At 43.4% G+C, this 21,624-nt stretch overlaps 1 protein-coding gene across 1 annotated transcript in view; it reads left to right on the forward strand.

Moving 5' to 3' along the window:
- Positions 1–21,624, forward strand: part of ABTB2 (ankyrin repeat and BTB domain containing 2) — a 111,385-nt gene that overhangs the window by 49,573 nt on the left and 40,188 nt on the right. The window lies entirely within an intron of this gene.

A 21,624-nucleotide genomic window follows, 5' to 3' on the forward strand; every position in this document is an offset into this window, starting at 1 on the left:
CTCTTGCTCACACTGATTGTTGGCCCTAAGTTGTGCAAGTCCCTGGTGTCACGTCATCCAAACGAGAAATCTCTGGTACTTTTGTTACACATGGGAGTCTCCTCAGCATTGGCTGTCTGGCAATTAATAGGGCTACTTAAATATGTCCATGCCTCCATTTGGGATAGTTTAGGCAGAATGTTTACTAGTCCAGTGTGCTCCATTGTTGCAGTGGAGAAGGAATGTGAAGGAGTAGATGTGGCACTTCATGAAATGATTCAGTGGGCACAGGGGTATTTCATCTTAATGATCTTGGAGGTCTTTTGCAACCCTAATGATTCTGTGATTGTCTTTTTATAATGAGGTATTATGCACTCAAAGCAGAACACTCATAGCCCATCATAAGCCTTCTCCCAAATCCAAAGCTCACCTCTGGGCACCGTTTCTAAATATTAACACTCACGGTGCAAGACACTGAATTTTCTGTCTGAAAGACCTTTCTGTCTGAGATGAACCCTGCTAAACAGCTGTGACAACCATGGGAGAAAAAATAAGTAAAAAAAGGTGGATGGAGATGGCGTGAGGAGAGGAGAAGGGGGCTGCATGCACAGAGAACTATGGAATTATGGTTTTTCAGTTCAGCAGAATTGACTGCTCTCAATAGAAATTGATGCTGCCTGTTCCCTGAGTATCCCTCAACCTGGGCAGTGTTTGTCCTGACAAAGTGTGGTCAGTGCAGTGGATCCAACTCCAGTTTGTCCCACAGTCCTCTCCTAGGGGAAGGCAGGGCTGCTATGAAGAGCATAATTTGGGATTTGTTTGCTTTTGTAGCCTTCTGCCTTTTCCTGTAGGTCTCCCATGACTGTTGAATGTAAAATAAGAGAACCTGGAGCCCCAGGGGGCTGTGATCACACTGGCCTTACAGTGGGGCTAACAGAGCTCGAGTGTGTACCTGGTTTTGCTTGGAAGAAGAAGTGGAGCGTGTTTTTAAGGAGCATATTTCCTTCCTACCGTTCCTCAGTGCACACAGATGTTATTCCAGAGAAACTGCAACTACACAGCTTTGTAGAAATCGTAGGCTCTGCTGTTTCCTTCTCAGTTTCATGCATCTGTACAGCCTTGTAACTCAGAAGGGCTCTGTAACTCAGAAGTTCTTATCGTTTCCACCATGAGATTTATTTTCTGGGCCTTACTGGAAACATTACCAGAGAAAACTCGGAGCTAGCGATCCATCTCCGTTGTGTTTTACTGTCTGGTTTTTATTATGCCTGTGGTTTTCACTAGATTTGCTTCAGCTGTGATTTATTTTGGTCTCCTGCTCTGGCATTTGCTGGGTAAGCTTGCGTATTATTTGCATTTTGTTGTGTTACTACATTTCTCTTCTCTGAATTGTTATTTTTAGGTGACTTTCAGGCCTTTGTCTTTCTCCTGAGTACTGGTATTCCAGATCCCAGTCAGAGACAGATTCCATGTTGGCTCAGCACCTCCTGCTTGACTCAGGGGTTCTTGCTGCCTTTTTTATCTTGCTGAAAAATAGTCAGAAAACTATTTTAGTAATGGGTAGGTAATTGTAGTCAGGGTGTTCAGCAGTTTAATGTAGTAAATAACAGCTTGGTAGTGCTCAGAAGCATCCCAGTAAATCTTTTTTATTTAACTCATTATTACAAAGATCTGAGGCAAGTCTTCAACAGCAAGGGATGGTGGGGTACAGTAGGAGCCAGAGTTTTCTCAGTAGGTTTGGGGTTCTTGTGTTCGGGGAGACAGATAAAGTGTGACTATTCCAGAGCCCAGGTTCTCTCAATTTTTTTTTTTTTTTTATTTTTTTTTTTTTTTTTGCGGTTCAGACTCTTTTGGGGGCTTTTCCAGCTCTCAGTCCGTGAGCTCAGGGCTGCTGCCTACACAACCTGTGGCCCAACACTGTGTGCATTGTTTGGGCAGGAACTTCTCTGATTACCATATGATTCACAGCTCTGCTGTGCCACCAACTTATGTCATACGTGTCCCGCTCCCACACCCACCGTGCTCACAGCAATCCTCTGCTCTGCTTGTATTTATTTTGTTTCTTTTGTAATAAAAAACGGTGGCTGGAAACCTCAGCTGTGGAAATCAAGTGTGGTCAACTCTGACAAGGTTTTTTTGGCTTTCCTTTTGCTTTTCCTCCATGTGTGTTTACATGCAGAGCACAGCCTTGTCTTTCCTCCCCAAGCCAGGATCCAATTACACCCTATCCCTGTGCTGTTCCCGCTTTTCCTCAGCTACTAACCCAAATCTGGTTGTTAATACAAGCCTCCTGCAGGTTCCAGGTTCTGCACCTTCCTGAGCCTTCTCTACACAGTGCCAGCTTCAAAAGCCACCAGGCTGGTGCTGATGTGACACTAGTGACTTAAGCCTGGCTGCTCTCATCTCCAAGTGTAATAGTTTAATCCTCAGTTGTTCCCATGCAGCAGGGAAGGGTGGTTTCTCACAGGAATTAAACATGAAGGTTTCCTGCCACGGGCTCTTACCTTGGGGACAGAGCTGGTGTGTGTCCCTGTGGGGATGGGACCCTGCTCCTTCTCCTCAGATCCCCCTGGGATCCACCAGGGTGAGTTTCCAGTGCAGCCATGGCCCCGAGGGTGGCATTGCACTGGCTGCTCTTCTGCACATGCTCGGGACATGGACAGTGGTCCTTACCCAAGGGGACAGGAACTTCCGAGGCTGATTGCTGGTTATACTGTGCTGTATCCCACTGGATGCCTGTGAGGGGATCCAGGTCCAGGCATCTGCTGAGAGCCTCCAGGACAGAGATAAAGCACAGATATTCTGGTGGCCTAGTGTGGATTCCCATTGGAATTTTATTGTTTCCAGTGAAAATCTGCATAGTCATTTAAACTACTTCATTGTTGTCAGGGCTCTGTCCTGAGCACAAATACAGAGAAGCAGAGAAATGTCACTTGTAAACCACAAAAACTGCAAGAAAATTGAGTGTGAATAAGCCTTTTCCATCCCTTTGCATGAGTCTTCAGTTTGTGATCTAATGAGCCAAAGCTACCAAGTGCTTTCTTGGCGTGAGGATTTTTTCCCCCAGTTCTTTGTTATCCATAATTCTTTATTTTAGCCTTTAATTTGGTATTGCAGACTCCCAGTTTGACTTTTGTTGCCTTAAACTGAAAGGGAACCACTATCTTAATACAGTTCATTTTTCAGAATATAGAGAGATTGCCAGAAAACCTTTTTCACTTCTGGTTTCTGCCATAGTGGTTTGGAACCATGCAGACTTGCACACTTTAGTTGGTGAAGTACTGTGGGAGAGGACGATTTGTATTTCTTTGGCCAGCACAAAACAGAAAATACTCCAGTGAAGGTCACAGTGTAGAAATTCCAGCAAGATCTGCCTCCTTGCCACTTCCTCAGCCCTTACTTCCAGTAGTAAGCTACAGGTGGTACCTGAGTCGTCTCTTGTTTTCTTTTTGGCTTTTGGGGTTTTTTGTTTGTTTGTTAATTCATCTAGATTTTATACGTGGCAGGATAAGCTGATTCCAATAATAGGCTGTAAAGCATAACAGGAACAATAATAATAAATAAAGTTATTTCAGTCTCTTTTGTGATGTGATTTATGGGCACTCCAAAATCACTCTTCTTCCAGAGTGCAGCATCAGATGATGTTAAATAATAAAATTAACAGGGAATGTTTATTGGGAAAAAAAAAAAAAAAGACTGTGGAACAGCAATAGCCTAGTTGGTGAGGAAAATGTATGAATACAGCAAAGAGATTAAAGAGGCACGAGGGTGAGCCAAGATGTTACACTTTTTAAGAGATCAGGAAGGGGAAATTCATCCCTTTCACAGCCTGGCTGTGAGCCTGCCAGCCCTTGGTCATGACCTTGGGAAAGGCAGCAGAGAAGCTGAACTGACCATTTACTTGCCTTTTATTTTTGGAAGGGATTGGTTTGGAATTAAAGTAAAAATCAGTCTCTTATGTGATGAAATAAGCCTTTTTTTTTTTTTTGGCTCTGCCTGTCACAAACTTGTCTGCAGTTCAGCCCCAAGGGATGGAGCAGCAGGTCCTCACAAGGGCAATGTTATTAATGTCATATGGAGATGGAATTGCTCAGAACCAGTCAGGGAATGTGGAAAACTGCAAGGAAAGAAATAACTTTGTTTTAAAGATGACAGTTGAAGTCAGGAGTAAAAGCTGAGGGTGATAAGTGCAATTTCAGCATGGATTGGTTCCATGCAAGAGGGAGATGCTGGAGCACGTGGGTTGGGAGTAGCTGCTGATAGAGTCCAGCCAGGCTGGGCTGCAGGGAAAGGCCTTTTCCTCCTCTGGGAAGTTCCATGGATCACATGCTGGATTTGGAAGCCCTGTGAGTTCATTACTCATTGCAGAATTATTGCAAACTGTCCTCTCTGCAGCCTCTGTGTCAAACTGAAACAGAACTTTGCTCAGAGAGAAGCTGTGCTGCAGAAATGAGCCTTGCCCATCAAGAATTGAAACTAAATATTGAATAGAAATTCCTCTGCTATTCCTCAGTTCCCAGGCATGGAAAAGAAGGCATGGAGTAAAATGTCCTAATTGGGGGATATAATCCCCCAACAACAACATCCTTCTGTGCTCTACCTTGTGACAGAGCAAGCCTCGTGCTCATCTCTTGCTCCAAGGCTCCAAGTTTCAAACAAAGTGAAGCTTTGTGTGAAGCTCAAAGTGAAGATGGCTGATGAAGCTGGGTGTCTTTTAGTCTCACCACAAGGGATTGATCTTCTTCTTTAATTGATTTTTTCCCCCCTCTCTGGTCAGACAGAGCCTGTAAAGGGAGTTTTCTGTGTGTGTCACTGGTGATCTTTAAGTCATTTGCCTGCTCCGACTGGCATGCCCTGGCTTGCCTTTCATCTCCCTTCAGGCTTTTAAAGGCTGGGGAGAGAGCAGAGAGAGATTTAGCCTTATCTCATAATTTGTTGTAAAACAGCTTCTTTGCTGCGTAATTTGGTTTGGAAATGTTAAAAAAAAATTATATTTTTATCAGGACATAGATGTTGCCACAAACACAGAGGCAACGAGCAGCCCCTTTGGTGGATCTGAACAGAACTTCTGGGTTCTTCCCAGCTCTGCCTTGTCCCTGCACTGGTTGAGAATTAATGATTTAATTGCAAATACCAGAAATCTGTAATTGCAGCAACACCTGCCTCGCCATAGACAAGAAAGTGCTTGTTTTTCAGGTTAATACTTGTCTTGAAGCAGCTGTTGACTTTGTCATGGCTGTGTTCAGTGAGAGTTGTCTTGCTCTGTGTTGGTTGAGGGTTTTTTTTCCCCAAGAGTTCTTTGGAGGAAACCCAGAATTCTGAAGTTGCCTTGCTTTGAGGCTGATATATATATATATACAGCATTATGTTTTATATAAAGCAGCAGACTAATGCTCAGCTTTGCTCTCAGTGGATCAGGAATTTAGTGTTCAGTTTAGAGCTTTTCCCTCGTGCAGACTGAGAGCTTTTGTCTTGCCTTGCCGCTTCCTTCCTCGCATCTCGGAGCGTTTTCCAGCATCGGGAAAACGCAATGCAGAGGCAGGGTCTGTGGAAGCAGGGTTGGGAACTGTTAAACAGATGAGAAAGCTGAGGGAAATGCCTTAGCCACATGATTTAGTGGCAGACTGGAATAAGTTCCGTATTTCTGCTGCTGGGTCCCAGGAGCTGTGTACTAAACCTACTGTTGCCTTTCCAGCCTCCGAAGGCTTTTCCCACTCCAATCTCTGTTTCAGCACAGGCTTAGGGCTTTTAATGTTGTCTCAAAAATAGCTGTCCTTCTCTTCTGAGAATAGAGAAGTTTTTCTTCAAAATACCTTCCCTCCCCCAGTTTTTTTTAAATTTTTAATCATTCCCTGCTGAAAACCTCCACATCAATCTGATCTCAGCTTGTCCTTCTAGCAGGAGAGGGGTTTGCACAGGCCCCATCCAGAGCGGGGAATGTCAGCGCCTCTCTGGGTTATTTAAGATACTTCTGCTGTGCAATAAATCTCATCTTGTCATTCTAGTGGTACAATAACTTGGAAATGAAAGAAGTCAGCTGGGGGAATATGTGTGTGCACTGGAAAAACCATCCAGAACACTGTGCTGGAACAGGGCTTTGGATATTGTTGTGGAAAAAGCTTGGAAGCCGTTAGCCTGGTGCACAGGAGCAGTGAAGCACAACAGGGGTGCTTGTTTAACAAAGGGAGAAAATAGGAGAGTGGCAGAGTGAATGTGCCCATTCCTTCCAGACTCTTCCATTGCTTTTAGGTAGAGGTGCATGTCTTGTTGGCACTGTCCCTCGAGAGAAAGGGCACATAAAGAAAACAAGCCAGAGGGTAACTAAAACAATACTGATGTAGGCTAGCACTGCCATGATTTATTTTTCTCTTGTACCTCCCAGCTGAAGACACTGAATAAACCATATCCATATGGAAATGCCTTGAACTTTTAGGCTGTCAGGCAGGTTCCATGGAGGATATTTCATAAATCTGCTTGGAGAGATGGATTTCACCTGGACATGGCACCAGGTGCCATGTGGTCACCAAAGATGTGCAAACAGGAAAAGAGTTATTGATAACCCCTTCTGTTCTCCCACCCTTTTCCCTGACCTCCTGGGCACTGGGTTTCCAAGGGCTTTGAGGGCTGTGCCTCTGTTTCTCCTGCTGGAAAACAAAGACAGTGATATGGATCTTTGCTTTGTACCAGGTATTGTTTAAAACTTCAAACTGCTTTAAAAGGAGGAAGGGCCAAGGCGATTCAAATCCATAAATCAGTGTTTCTGCAAAGAGCGGTTTGGGTCTATTCATTGCATCCCAGAAGAAAAGAGGAATTGTCAGTTTGTTTTTTCAGTCTGTTACATGAAAATAAATTCAGAGACCTTTTCCTTCCTACCTAAGAAGTGCAGAGATGGAAATAATTCCTAAAGGCTCCAGTTAGACCCAAACCTCAGCTTTTTAACCATGTTTGAAACGAGAGTGGTGACTGAACCTAATTTTGACAAAATACTGTGTTTGTGTAGTAGGCTCAAATATTCCTTCACAGCTTTTTGTGTTAGTTGGAAATCCACACCTCAGATTTCAGGCAGGTGTGGATAAAAACAAACAAAAACCCTAAACAAACAAATAGCCACCAACCCCCTGTGATTTTCCTCCTCAGTGGTGAGGAGAAGAGAAATGCTGATGTATCTGAAGTGCATTTCCTTTTTCATGACAAAATACAGAAAGTGAAATTGGGAATGAAACCTGATGCAACAAATGCTCTTTTATTCATGGAGAAGACATTTGGCAGCAGAAACACAAATGACAACATAACCTCTTTTAAACAGATGACCTCTGTTTGCCCTGTAAAATTTCCTGCATTCTGCTTTTCATTAGCTATTTGCTTATGTGGTTTATGTATTTTATTGATAAAAAAATCACATAAAATATGAACTATGGTATGATTTAGATCTAACATGGGTCTTATGGATGATGTGACCAAGCTTGTAGGAACTGAGCTCTCTGTGGTTGGATGCAATGTGGTTCTTACTTGAGTCAATGTTTAAGTGGCATTTTTCCATCTGGGCATACCCATGGTATTCATGGAGGTTTCGGGTCAGGATATGCTGATAACTTGGAGGGAGCCTCTTCATCCTGGGATCATGTACTGAAAGCTTTAGCTCAGGCACTAAGTGCTTTTGGTTCAGGGTTGTATCCTGGAACTTCCCCCAGCCCCAAAGGATTAAAGATGATTATATTTTTGCCCCAGAGTGTGGTGAGAGATTAATAGGAGATTACTGGGGCTGTTAAAGAGGATTCACCATTGTAAGAACTGAATGTTCAGAAGCAGAACCTCATTTCAGACCTTTTTTCCTCAGAATGCTCCAGTGTGAGGGGAGAGAAAGGCTCTTTCCAGGAAGCACTGCTGATGAACCACCTTGTTTAATGTATAAGAAAGTTCTTTTAGATGCTTCAAGATAAAAGGCATCTATAGTGCTGCTTCAGAATTAATGATGTCATGCCAGCTTCATCAGAGAGTTTATGAGTCTTGGCTTCTTAGACTCTTATAAAATAGGTAATTTATCAGAGCTGCTAAATGAGAGAAATCACCCTGCAGCTGCAGTGGGGAACACTCAGGCTTTGATTGCAGTGGGAGAGGAAGAGAAAGTTGTTGGATGAGCTGTCATGTTGTAGCTGCTCCGTGCTGTGTTTTATTTTGGAGGGAAATTGTCTAAATATTGCAGAGGTGTTCTCTAATTATGATCTTTGAATTACTTAAGTGTCAGCTGACCTCTTTGCCTGTGCTGTGCTTTCCTTGTTTGAACGTGGCACCACAGAATTCCTTGGCTTGCTGGCAATATACTTAATTCCAACTCCCCATTGGCACCAGGGGCTCTGTGGCTTTTGGGCTGGATTTACCTTGTAGTCATTCCTCTTTCAGCATGAACCAAGAAAGCTCATGTGGAGTACAGAGAGTTCTGGAGGCCTTACTAAGAGATGCTCACTGCCCTAAGAATCTTAAGATGTTGTAAAAACAAAAAACCATCTCCCCATCCAACCAACCTCAGGAATAAAGAGAAGAAATCCTTTGTTTCTGGTCACAGGGAGTGAGTTTAGAAGCAGCCTTGCCCGTCAGAGCTGAGGAGAGAACCCAGACCTCCTGCAAAACCATTTCTCCCTGCCTGTGGTACCAGCAACTTGCTAATTTGAGAGCAATATTGTTCCAGTTCTCAGGCTATCTGGGCTGATGTAATATTCTTGGCTTCAGTCAGGTGGGTCATAATAAATTTTCTGGAACTACTTCCAATTCTCTGTTTCTTTTCTTATAAACAACTTCTTGCACTTGGCAAATTCCGTTTGCTTCAGAATGCCAAAACTGTGGAGAAGTTTTCTGTTGACTTCTAAAAGTAAGTCTTTTAGTATTTTCTCTGAAAGCAGAAGAGATTAAATTTAAGAGGTTTTATTTAATTTATGATTTTTTTCAGTATTTCAGCAGTTTCTGTTATTTCTACAAGATGTGGTGGCACTGGCAGGGTGGTGTGATTTGGTGCCAGTTTTAGCTGAACTAAATCGGGGTGCTGCAGTCTCACCCATCCTTTTTTGCCCCCAAACATTTCCCCACTGCCCTTTTATGCCTGCACTTGCATTTATGTGTTTATACAGTGCTTACACTGAGGCAAGGAATTGATGTAGCCAAAGCTGATCCTGCTGAGGGAGAATATTGACAAAAGCCAGGAACACAAAGCTTGGGACAAAGAGCAGGGCTGCTCTCACTTAGGATGTAGTTCACTGGAAATTTAAAACAATGTAGGTGGTAATGAGAGCATCTTCAGCTCATTTTTAATGCCCTGGGTGTCTGAGATATTGCCTCTTATCAGTGTAATGTGGAGACAAGAGGGTGGAATCCAGCCTGGAGCACATAATATCGATGGTCTTTCATCAGAGAGGGTGAGAGGTGACTCAGTCTGCAGCAGGTTAAACAAGTGCCACTCACCTGTGGAATTTGAGTTTCCCAGGCTGTCTCAGATCCAGAGTGAGCTGGGAGAGCAGCCCAGGCACAGAACCCTTGTTTTCACAGAGCCAAGTGTCCAGGCTCATGTCACAGACACAGGACAAGCTTCACTCTTTTCTTGGTTTGGGCAAGTCATACACGACTTTTGCATCTGGGAAATGCCAATGGTGGGAGCTGCAATAGCTGCAGGGCTTGGATGTGTTTACTGCTCTCAAACCCTGCACCTTTGCCACCAGCCAGTGATGCAGTGCACTTGAACCACTCTTTAATATAATACAGTACAGCTCCAGCTACTGCACATGGCCAGAACTGAGAGGTTTGGCCTCGACTCCCGCTGAAGTTTTTCTCTGCGTACAATAATGTTTTTTCCCTCACATATGTTTTTGGCAAAATTGCAGTTGCCAGATTTGATCCAAATGTGTGGGTTTTGCTGCTGGCTTTGTATAGTTTTGTACTTTGGCAATATCAGATACCAGGGAGAAGGCTTGGGGTAACCTATTTGCAGCTTCCAGTACCTGGAGGGAGCTACAAGAAGGGAGAGAGACTTTAGACAAGGACTTAAAGTGACAGGACGGGGGGGAATGGATTCACACTGACAGAAGACAGGGTTAGATGGGATATTGGGAAGAAATTTTCCCCTGTGAGGGTGCTGAGGCCCTGGCACAGGTTTCTAGAGAAGCTGTGGCTGCCTCGTCCCTGGAATTTTTCCAGGCCAGGTTGGACAGGGCTTGGAGCAACCTGGGACAGTGGAAGATGAACATAGCAGGGGGTTGGAATGAGAGGATCCCTTGAGATGATCCCTTCCAGCCCATTCTGTGAGATACTGAGAAAGTTTTTCCATCCAGTCCTTGCTGAGGTACCATCTATGACCTGCTGGTTTACTGATAAGAATGGGATTACAGGCAGAAAGTCAGAATAAAAGAAATCTTTTATACTCTAGAGATAGTTTTGGTGGGCACTGTGGTGACATTTCCCAAGGGGAGATGGAGGAGATGGATTGCTCACACCTGAGCGAGAGCAAAATGCAAACAGAGGAGCAGTGCAGCTGCAGATCAGGATTCCTCCTGGCTTTGCACAGCACAGATTTCCACATTAGTTCCTGTCAGCATGGAGACCCCTTGACATTATTGGGTCAAAGAAAGGTGCTAATCCATCACAGAAAATGGCTTAGCACTTGATTTATATTCATTTATCTTCGCTCTGCACAAATGCTTTGTTCCTTACCCTGCTTTGAATCAGACCAGCCTAATATATTGGCATCTCAATCATCATTTGGCTCCCACTGAGATGAAGAAGCAATGGTCGAGCCTGCAGGGCCCTAACAGTAAATCAGTGATTTATTAGGAAGAACAGGGCAGGAAGGTGAAGATCATCTTGAAAATAGGTAGTAAGGAGACTGCTACATTTTTCTGTTTGTCTGATTATTCTGCCCTGAAGAACTATAAAACAGCAAAAAAGCACCCAAATCACACCCAAGGTAACTTCAGGTTTCAAAGCAGGGTGTTAAAAAATTGAGACATTTATTTTTTTTATCTTATTATGGTGATCTTGAAATTTGCCTGGGAAGGGTATTGGAAGCTGAATGACTTTGCCCACACAGCTACAGTGGGTATCAAGTTCCATCAGCACAGGGCCAAGGCATGTCCAGCTCTGCTCAATCACCCTTTGTTTGTTGTGCCACTTCTCAGGGAATGGGATGAGGGAAAGGGAGACAAATGATCCTGGAGGTTAAAAGACAGTGTCACACGTTCCTCAATAATTTTGAGGAAAAATAAAATATTTCCGAGGTAAAGGTGCAGAATTTGCTCTTATTTATAGGACTGTTTTCCATTCTTTCACTGATTTCTTCCATCAGGGAATGTTAAGGGTTTGGGGGTTTTTTCCTGTTCCTTTTCCACCATCCTTCTTCCATATATCTATTTCCAGCCTCTCTGAGTCTTCTATATGCTCCTTTCCCTTCCTTGTTGTATTGTATTATAATTGTATTACTTCTGGAGGAAAAGATTGTTCTGAAGTACAGTTTGAACTCCAAATAAGTTTCTGTGTTAGTTCCAAGTGATGTTCCCTATCTCCTATTCTAGTCTGTTCCCACCCATAAGTAGAGCTGCAGGGCAGCCCAGTTTTAGCCTTTACCAGTTTGTCCTTTTTTAACAGAACAGTCTCTTATTTGAGCTATCACTTCCATGATTTGGTGAAAAGAACCAAAAAAAAGCGCTCTTAGACAGTTGAGCCTCCCCAAATCTGTCTCTGCTATGGTTCTGCCTTTTGCTTTATTCCATGACAAATCTGAAAAGCCTTCTAAGACGTTTTTCCCTTGGCAATAATCAAAGCTATTAATATTGCTGGGATATAGTGGTTGCAGACAAACAGCTGGATCCAAAAAGTGATTACTTCTGTGAGATGGGGTTATTTGTGTGGGATGGACCTTTGCTTTTCAAGTCCTTCCATGCTGTGCATCTCTGCCTCGCAGCAGTGGAGATGATCCACATTGCCCTCAGAGAGAAAATCATAATTTAAAACAACAGAGAACCCACAAAATAGAAAATAGAGGTTTTATTTTGTACCTTAATGACTACAGAAGTTTTATGAACAAAGATAACACTGTGATTGTTCGTTAAAATAAAGAAGTTTTTTTCCAGCTGTGCAGCTTTTGTCAGATAAAGAATCTTGCTCTAAAAAGTTCTTTTGTTTTAATTTCACTTTCTTCTGCTGTGCGGCAATTTTCCCTGTTTTTCCATCATTTTACCTGAAATGATGAAAAATGTTTGGGTTTTTTTTTTCCTTCATTTCACCTCCACAAATAACAATGTTCCGAGTGTCAGGAAAATAATTGCATGCTATGAAATGGGGTAACTGGAAGTCCCATGCAGGAAAACCCTGAGACAGCAGCAGGCTGTCAAAATCAATTGGGCTGAATGTTTGAATCCATTATGGATCTGCTGCACGGCTGTGATAGAGATATCAAAGTGTATTTTTATAATAAAATACAAGATTGGGATTCTAATTTTCATCCCCTACGCAGATGCTGTGTTAAAAACCCAGAACATGTGGTTGCGTTTCCAAATTCTTCAAAGAACCGTGGCCATCCTGAGAACTGCTGCTTTTTATGCTTATGCAAAAAATTTACTGTTTTAAAATAAAAATACTGGTTTTCTTGGGTTATGAAACAATGTTGGGGATCCATTAATCAGAGTGGTTTCCTGACCAAGTATTCAGATCTTAATGTAAATGTCTGTAAATAATATAGTGGCAGCAACATTCTTTTGGAAACAAAATTCAAAGAGGTCCTGTTTGAGCAGCGAGTACTTGCTCAGGGCAGTTATATTTAGGGCTCTAATGGAAGTGTACAAGTTATGCTTTTTATACAAACTATAAATGGCTACAACCAAGAGACTTAGACTTTGAAATGCACTTGGCACTTGTGCAATAGTGAGACAGGCCAGAGCCTTGTAGTACAGTTGGGTTTGGTTGTTTTTTTTTTTTTTTTTTTTCTTTTGCCTGCCAGCTTTACAAATATTGCCAAATTCTTACAGTGTTGCCACCCCTGAAGGGCACTTTCAAAAAGATGTTGGATCTGCTCTCGTTTGGGACTGGTGTGGAGCCTTGGAAAGGTTGGACCCTGAGTGCGAGTGTGATGACAATGAAGAGGTGATGGGGGACAAGAAAGAGGAATTCAGATGCAGAAGCAGGGGGTAAAATAGGTGCTGAAACCAGAGCAAGACGTCATGGAAGGAAGCCAGGCATGAATGTGGATGGTATGAGATGGTCCTTGAGTGCCACACACGATGCTAGAAATGGGCTCAAGTGTTGCAGATCTTTCAGATTGAGGGTAATGCTGATCAGTTGGTGAGTAAGTGGAATTCCTCAGCTTCACTTCTGAGTGTCTAAACAATTGGTCATTGTTGACAAGATCTCCAGGATGCTTTGATGTGAGGAAGCAGAAAGTTGCAAAATACTGTCATTAGTAAGAGACTAATCAGCTGTATTGGGGGTGAAAACTGCCAAATACTTCCAAGTGTTTGTTTGAGGAAATGAAAATTGAGAGAGGCATAGCTTCTGTCCTGGGCTAGAATTGCTGCTGGTCTTTAGTGCTATCAAAATACTCTTGGAGAGCAAACCCTGCCTAATGGTGCTTGTCAAACACAAACATTGTTATCGGGATGGTGAAGCTTTTTGTGTTTGTCTTGTCCCAAAAGCTTGCACTAATATGGGGCTGTGGGCAGAGCTGGGGTGAAAAATGACAAAGTTTGTGATTCATGAATTACTCATGCATGTAAATGCTGCTGTGAGCAATCTGCTGTGCTGAAGTAATACTGAAGGTTAAACTGGAGGTATCAAATCTACAATGGTGCTGGCTCTTTTCTCCTGAACTGCTCACCATGCACCCGCCCCAAGTTTTGTGCTGTCTGGCCGGTGACTCCAAAGCTGAATCATTTTTGTCTGCAGGCAGGGTAGGAATGTGCTCATCCTGGGGAGCCTCCAAGCCTTGCCCTCCTGAGGTCAGACTTCACGGGCTCAGCACTGCACTGTGTTTCTCTTAGATAAAATTTCAATTTCATATTGAGTGACAGATGCATATTTCTCCCTGACAAAGCCCAAGCTGCTGTTGCTGACAGCTAAAGGAGACAGGCTCTGAGTTGTCTAAAAAATTCCTTTAGGAGCAGTGAGTTGGTTACTTCTGAGCTCCTATTTCCTCGTGGCTTTTTAAAAATAAACTGAGAGTAATCAGCCCTTATGACACTCTGATATTTTAGGTCATTAACTGATGTAATTGTAGTCTTGATGTTTATTATTAAGTGACCATGGTTTCTGAAATCTGATTTTAATGGCTTGCAACAGCCAGGAGAGGCTAAGGAGGGTAGATTTTATCAGGCCAAGGACTCACCTGTCTAAAGAAGCAGCTATGCTGCTTCTTTGGTAATTTCTTCCCAAAAATTGCTCTGGAATACTTTAGAAGGGATTGCACTGGATTATTCTGGAGTACTTCCCTGGTCAGATTCCCGGTCTTGACATTCCATAAGAAAAGGAACTGGGAGTGGCTGAGGATATAAATTTACTATCCTCTTTGTTTGGCAAGCATACAGATCATGGGATGTATAAATAGAAGAATTGAAGGCAAGCAAAGAGAGGTCATTATGGGATGTACAAAGAGCTTACTCAGAGCACATCTGGGGAACTGGGCATGATTCAAAGGCCAGATTACAGGAAGGACAGTGAACAATAAGGAATGGATTAGAAAAGGGTATTGTGGAGGGTATGAGGGCTCGAGCTGGTGCCTGCAGTTGCTGCAGTCCCACTGCTTACACCACATGAAGCTGATTTTACTGTAAAAGCACCTAAATTGGAGACTTCTAAAGAATTCCAGGGGAATGGAGACAGAACCCTCTTCTTCCTAAGCCTTCTGATCCCCAAAGAAGTGCTACTAAAGGACACTTAGCACTGCTTACCTGTCATACCTCTCTCCCTGTTTCAAAAATAAAGCTTATTTTTCTAGCTTGCATGCATATATATATATATATATGTATATATATATGTATATATATATATATATTCTTTATAATTTTTTATGGTACTTCTGCTCTGTTTGTCAGAACAACTGTCCAGCATTGTCCACATTCATGTCTCTGCAGGGCTAAAATAATTTTGCTTTCCTTAACCCTCTCAGGGTTGGGTAAAGCTTCTCTTCTGATGTCATAATTTCCGCTGAGGTGCAATTAAATATCGTCGTAAAATCTGTACTTTCATCTCAGAAGTAGCTGCATCTTGGGGAGCCTTGAAGGTTAAAAGGGCTTTGTAAATGAAAAAAGGGATGTTGGTAAGGGGCAAAAAATGTGCTACTGGCACATATGGGAAATGGGGACACTGCTAAATGTTGAGCAGCATGAAAGGAGTAAGTTGAGGATGAGAAATGAAGCAAGAACACTGCTGCTGTCACACCACCCTTACCAGGAATTAAGCAATATCCTCATTTTCCAGATAAGCAGACTGAGACTCTGAGATTATTCAAACTGGTCGGGGTTTACACAAGTAGGGAATTCTAAGTCTTCAGCCTCTTGGACCACAGTAATTTTTTGGCACAGGACTCTGGTTTTCTATTTCTTTCACAGTTTTCATAATCTATTTATACCACTCCTCATAAAACTGTTTTTTCATTGATATTTCTAACCCAGTATGGGGTTTTCTCTTTAGTGTGCCATATTGGATCCTGAAAATAAGAGTCCTGGAAGCATGGATTTATTCATAATTGGTGGAATTTTTAACACTGATATTACAGTGTAGCACAGGTCTTTGCCTGCCCTTGGGCCCTGCATAGAAGAGCCAATGCCTGGAAAATCACATGTACAAAATTCCAAAAGGATCAGCCGAGTTTAAGGGATGTATTTGTTGACATCTGAGCACACACGCTCCTCTTCAGAAGTAGTTGTAGGAAGTAATAATAGTGGGAAGCATTTACAGTTTATATTTACAGATTATATCCCCAAAGGCCTTTTATTAGGACATATAAAACAGAAAGCATAATTCTACAAACCTAGATTTAAAGCCACATAGTTATTCCATTTATTTCCAATCTCTGGATCCAGGTTGTGGGAGGAGTGGCTCTGTGCTGCCCAGTTTCATCCTGGGAATTTGAACTGGGAATTTTGAACAGGGAGCAATGGCTCTGTGCTGCCCAGTTTCATACTGAGAATTTGAACTGGGAGGTTTGGGCTTTGCCAAGTGCTGGTTCTGGTGCAGGAGTTTGGTGGTTGCTTCTCTTCCTTTTGCCTGCGTTTCTCCGTCTCGGAAATAGGAACGAGGACAGTCATTGTGCTGTGTTTTTTGGCAGTTATGATAATGCAAGCCCAGGATATGTTCCCTTGTGCTTATGTTCAATTAAATGCTTGGGGCCAGGCCAGGTTAGTGGTTGTCCAGAAGACCACAGGGATATGGAAGTGGGATTAGTGACTCAGTAAATTCTGACTCGGTATTAAACCAAGGCCTTTCTCCTACTTTCATAGTCATTTGCAAGCCCATATATCACAGCTGGATTCAAATGGAATACAGATCCTTCCTACCTTTGTCCAATTCCACCATTTTCATAGCAAAAGGGAAGCAAAATGTGTGGGATGAAGACAGGCACAGGGAGTTTTGTAGGACTAGGGAGGCATTTTTAGCGATGGTCCACCGGCTCATGCCCTTTCCCTGGCTGTGTGCTCTGTGGATTTCCCTGCTTTTTAGACTTCCAGTTCTGCAGTGACCTGCACCCCAGGAGGAAAGAGTGCTGAATTTTGAGAGTGCTTTATAAGTCTCTCCTGGGTTATTTTGATACCTAACTTGAGCAATACCTGTTAACACTGAGCTACAGGAAGACTGTGAGCGTAAAGGCGGCTCATTCTCTGATAACATTCCTGAAGTCCAGGAAAACTGTATTTTGTTAATTTGGAGAGAATATTGTCTCTTTGAGCAGTAGGACCAAGACTGAGGGCTGTGTGACTCTGAGGTGTCAAGAAGTGTCCCCTTAGGACATCAGCTCTTTGATGGAGAGATCCAGGGTAGCACTTGCAGAAAATTTTAAAATCTTCTCCACTTGCAGCTCCTCCCTCCTCTGCTTCTACTCCTGTTTCCAATTACAGAATTACTGTTTAATGTGGATGCAGATATAGGAAACTGTGTTTGATTTTTCTTACTGCTGACAAACTGGGAGAGATGCCTGCCTGCTTTCTAGCAGAAGCCACACTTTTTTCCTATATATGAGCAATTAGGTGCATTGTTCCCTGATCACAAGCCTCTCTCGCCATCTATAACATGGCTGCAGTTGATTATAGAGCCTGATGTGTTTAAAGTTTGAGGGAGCTCCATCAGGAACACTTTGGTTGCTGTTTTGTGGAGGGATTTGTTTATATTCTGTCAAAATGATCCCATCTCATTTCATAAAATAAAGAGGGGTTGAGCTTTCATAGCCGCGGTAGGTCAGCAAGGAGAAAACAGAACTCCAGGAACTGGCATTAATTCCTGCTGGTGCTCCACACTGGGAACTGAATGGCAAGAGGGAACTGCAGGGCATTGTGTGGTGTGGGAGAACGGGGAAGGGAGAACAAGGAGAGCCTTGAATGCTCCTGGCCATGAGGAATGGCAGGACTTTGTGCAAGGTGACAGCCGTCCCGATGTCATGGCCACGTTCCAACGTGGGAACTGCACTTGCACTTGGCTGAGCTTTCCCCCGGCTCCCTTGGAATTGGTGGGATTTGGCAACTCCAGCACAGTCAGGTCGTCACCGTCCGCCTTCAAAACTTGGGCCTTCCAGAATTTCACTTCACAGGGATCAGCCATCATTCCCACCCCCCAGAATGTTTCTTGCAGAATTTATCCCAAGCCAAACATTACAAAAGCACGCTGCTGTAGGGATTCCTGCTTGGTTTCCTAATGCATTTTTCAAGCATACTCACAGCACTCCTTGTTTCACACGTGGGGATTTTAGCAGCAATTTATAATGTATAGAGATGATTTTGAATTTTCCAAGGGCTGTCTAGTTGGTTTGGCCAAATAGGTGCTTTTTTTTCCTACTGTTGTGATTTGTTTTATGGAAGTGTTTAGGTATAAATAGCACATTGTATTGCCCCATGCATTTTGCTAGGTTTATTTTTAAAAAAAGCAGTTTTTCCATGTCAGTAGTTTATGGTGTATATCCCTGTCCTAATTATATTCCTGATTCTTTGCCTAATCTGTCATGAGCAGAGCCAGTGCATTTCTGAAATAAGGAAATCAAGTACCCTGGGCAATTTCCATGAGGAATCACAGACAGCAGAATTCAAGTGCTTTCCAGCCAAGACTCCTTGGCCCTTTGCCACTTGTGAGTGGCCCCATCTTAACCTCTCGACATCATAGAAGTGTTTGAAAGCCATCAAATTGCTGATGAGTTAATCTCTAGGAAGCTGTCTGCCAACATCAAGGGTCCAGACTGGAGAAAGCCCAGAGAAAACCATTACAACAAGGTAAAAATGATGGCAAGTCCCTTAGCACAACCATGGCGTGCAAATGGTTGGAGCTGTGAAGGGGCCATGGGTAGTTGAAACATCAAACATTCCAATCTCAGAGCAAAATTCATGGAAAGGTCTGCATTTGCCTGCATCTTGAGAGCAAAATAACAGAATTTGATGCCTGCCTCTGAATTATGAGGACATTCAGAGGTGGACCTGGGGTTTCTTACAGGAATTATCCTGCTTGAGGAACTGAATTGACTGCCCAGCCTGGGGAGTCATACAGTCAGGCAGTGGTTTGGCTTGGAAGGCACGTTTAGAGATAATTTAGTTCCAAACCCCCTGCCATGGGCAGGAACAGCTTGCCATAGACCAAGGTTGCTCCAAATCCTGTCAAACCTGGCCTTGAACAGTCCCAGGGATGGGGCAGCCACAGCTTCTCTAGGAAACTGTGCCAGGGCCTTCCCACCCATATAGTAAAAAGTTCCTTGCCAACATCCCATTTAAACCCACCCTCCTTCAGTTTAGGGCCATTCTCCTTTGTGCTGTCACTCCATGCCCTTGTCCAAAGTCCATTTCCAGCTCTCTTGGAGCCCCTAGGGTGCTCTCTGGACCCTTCCCCTCTCCTGGTTGAACATTCCCAACTCTCCCAGCCTGTCTCCAAAGCAGAGGTGTTCCAGCACGTGCTGGAAACCACACAAGAGCTTTGCCCAGCCCTGCTCGGGGGAGCCGTCACGTTACAGCCAAAGCTCTCTGTAGAGCTGCTGCACCTCTTAAAGCAGAAAGATGTCCAGGAGTGTGAACAGACTTTTCCCTGGATCTTGCTCAGACTGGAAACATTTTCAGTTGCTATTAAAAAGCATCAGATTACGGACAACAATTTCAAACTCTTTAGGCAAGCAGAATAATTTGAGTTTAAGGAACTGCTTAACTGGAATTCACCCAGTCGTGACTGCCTTTTAAGAGCATTGGCAGCAAGTGCTCGTGAACAGGTTTCATATTTAACTGAGGCAGAATAAATATTGCTTTATTTCCAGCTGCTGTTTCAAAAGCTATGGAAAGATCAGGAAAAAATTGTTAGCCAGCCATGCTTTAATTGAGAATCAGGCCGTTCCAGAGGTGACTTGTGAGCTCTTGCTGCTCCTGAGGTTTGAGCTAAGCCACACTTGAATTTAGTCTCTCCTTAGCTCCACCATGGCCTGGATCCTGTACTTAAAATCTTAATTAAAAATACTGCCCAAGTGGTTCATTCCTGCACAGTAATTATGTGTTGTTTCACATTGTTTTGTGGGAAAAACACAGTTTGGAAAGTCAGGAAATAAAGGTGGATATCAAACTGAGAGTGTTCTGACCTGGATTGATTTATTTCAGTTGCAGTTTTGCTTATCTTGCTTGTCGTTATTAAAACCAGTGTTGCCATGGAATATGAAAATGCAGGATTGTGAATGCCAGACAGAAACTGCCCATGGTTTATACCATTTTAACACCTGTAGACTGAAAATTTCATGATTTGGGGAGTAGGAGAGCAAGAACCATAGTTTGGGATACAAATAATCAGCACAAGGCACTTGCCTGTTACCAAAAAAGGAGGTTTTTAATTGGTATTAAAGATTAAGTCCTGTTCCTACTTAAAACATCACTGGGCAAAGCTTGACTGCAGATGTCCTTGTGCCTGAATCTCTTATCTGAGGAGCAACAATGATGCTTTTCCAGCTCTACAGAGTTACTAGGAGTGGATCAGAGAGGAAACCAAGATTAGGTTGCTGCAAGATAGAGCAGTTGTGTGGTACATTTCTGTTTTGCTTCCCAGTGTCCCAAAATCAGTGTTGGGAGGCATGTCCTCATTCCCAGGCCTGCTTGTACCTGTGGAGACCTGCCAGATGTGGGGAGCCTTGGGAATCTGTGTGTCATTCATCCCCCTCTCCCAGGGAAAATCCCCAGTGGCATCACTGGACTTTGGCACATGGCCAAAGTCTTGGTGAGTTCCTTATTCCTCTCTGGTGCCTAAAGGATGTTCCTCAGCTCTGCCAAGGCAGGTGACAGCAAAAATCTTGTCCGTAGCTATCTTGGATTAGTCATTTTTCCAAAGGTAAATAAATCCTCCCAGTTTCCAAGCATCACCTGACAAACTGTGAACTGGAAAATGAGAAAATGGTGTTGCCTTTTGCGAGCCAAAGCATTCTGCAAATCTTTATTTTTAATTCCTTGTTAGAAAACAGAACCAACGTGCCCCACTCCTTTCCCTCTGCCGGGCTCAGCAGTGGAGCTGCCAGTTTCTGTTTTCGCCTCTGTAGAATTATGTGCCTCTATTTGAAAGTTTTGACAAATCAGGCTGTTTTCATTCTCCCTCTGCCATAAATTCAATCCATATGTCTCTCAAACATCCTTTCATAGCTTTGGCATGGAAAAGGAAGTGGCTTAGGCTCTGTATAGTGTATTTAAAGCAAAGCTCTCCTAGTTTGCATGCATGGCTTCTGGTAGCTCTTAAAGCCTCAACTTCCTAATTATTCAGGTTAAGAGGGCATTGGCAGAGCGTTCTCCATTAACCAACAGTGATGTACAGTGAAGAAGCACAACAGGATAAATCATTCCCTTATTCTCATGATGTCCAGGAAGTTTTTGATACAGCCCTTGGCTTTGCCACAAAGCAGGATGCAAAGAGGATGTGAAAAGGGTAGGAGAGATCAATCCAGCATAAAATCTCAAAAGAAAACATCAAGACAAAGAAACAAAAGGTCTTGCACAATAAGTTGCAGGGTTTTGTTGGGCAACAATATCCAGCACCTATGTGACAGGAGGTCACTGCCACAGGAGTAAAGGATCTCCACATCCCAGCCTGAGCCAGGGTCAGGAGGTGAGGGTGGAAGGAAACGTGGGTCCGAGCTGAACTCTATTGCTGGGGATCAAAGTTAAAAAGCAGAAATACAGGATACAGCAGGCTAAGAGCACAGGCAGTCGTGGCTGCTCTGAGTGCCCTTGTCTAGAACCAGGGAAAATATGGGCCAGGAGGTGCTGCTGGAATTGTGGGATGGATCTGTAATTAAAAACAGGGCAGTAGGGAGGGCACAGGAACAATGGCCGAGTGACTGCAGGTGGCTTTTTGGCATCCACGTGCCTTGTGGATGCAGATCTACCCCAGGGTGCCACAGGACAGGGCAGGTCACTCTCCCAGCCCAGCCTGTCACACACCCTCCTCCCTGCCTCACATCCACTCCAG

Source organism: Melospiza georgiana, chromosome 6 (genome assembly GCF_028018845.1).
Source record: "Melospiza georgiana isolate bMelGeo1 chromosome 6, bMelGeo1.pri, whole genome shotgun sequence".
In the NCBI taxonomy this organism is placed as follows: Eukaryota; Metazoa; Chordata; class Aves; order Passeriformes; family Passerellidae; genus Melospiza; species Melospiza georgiana.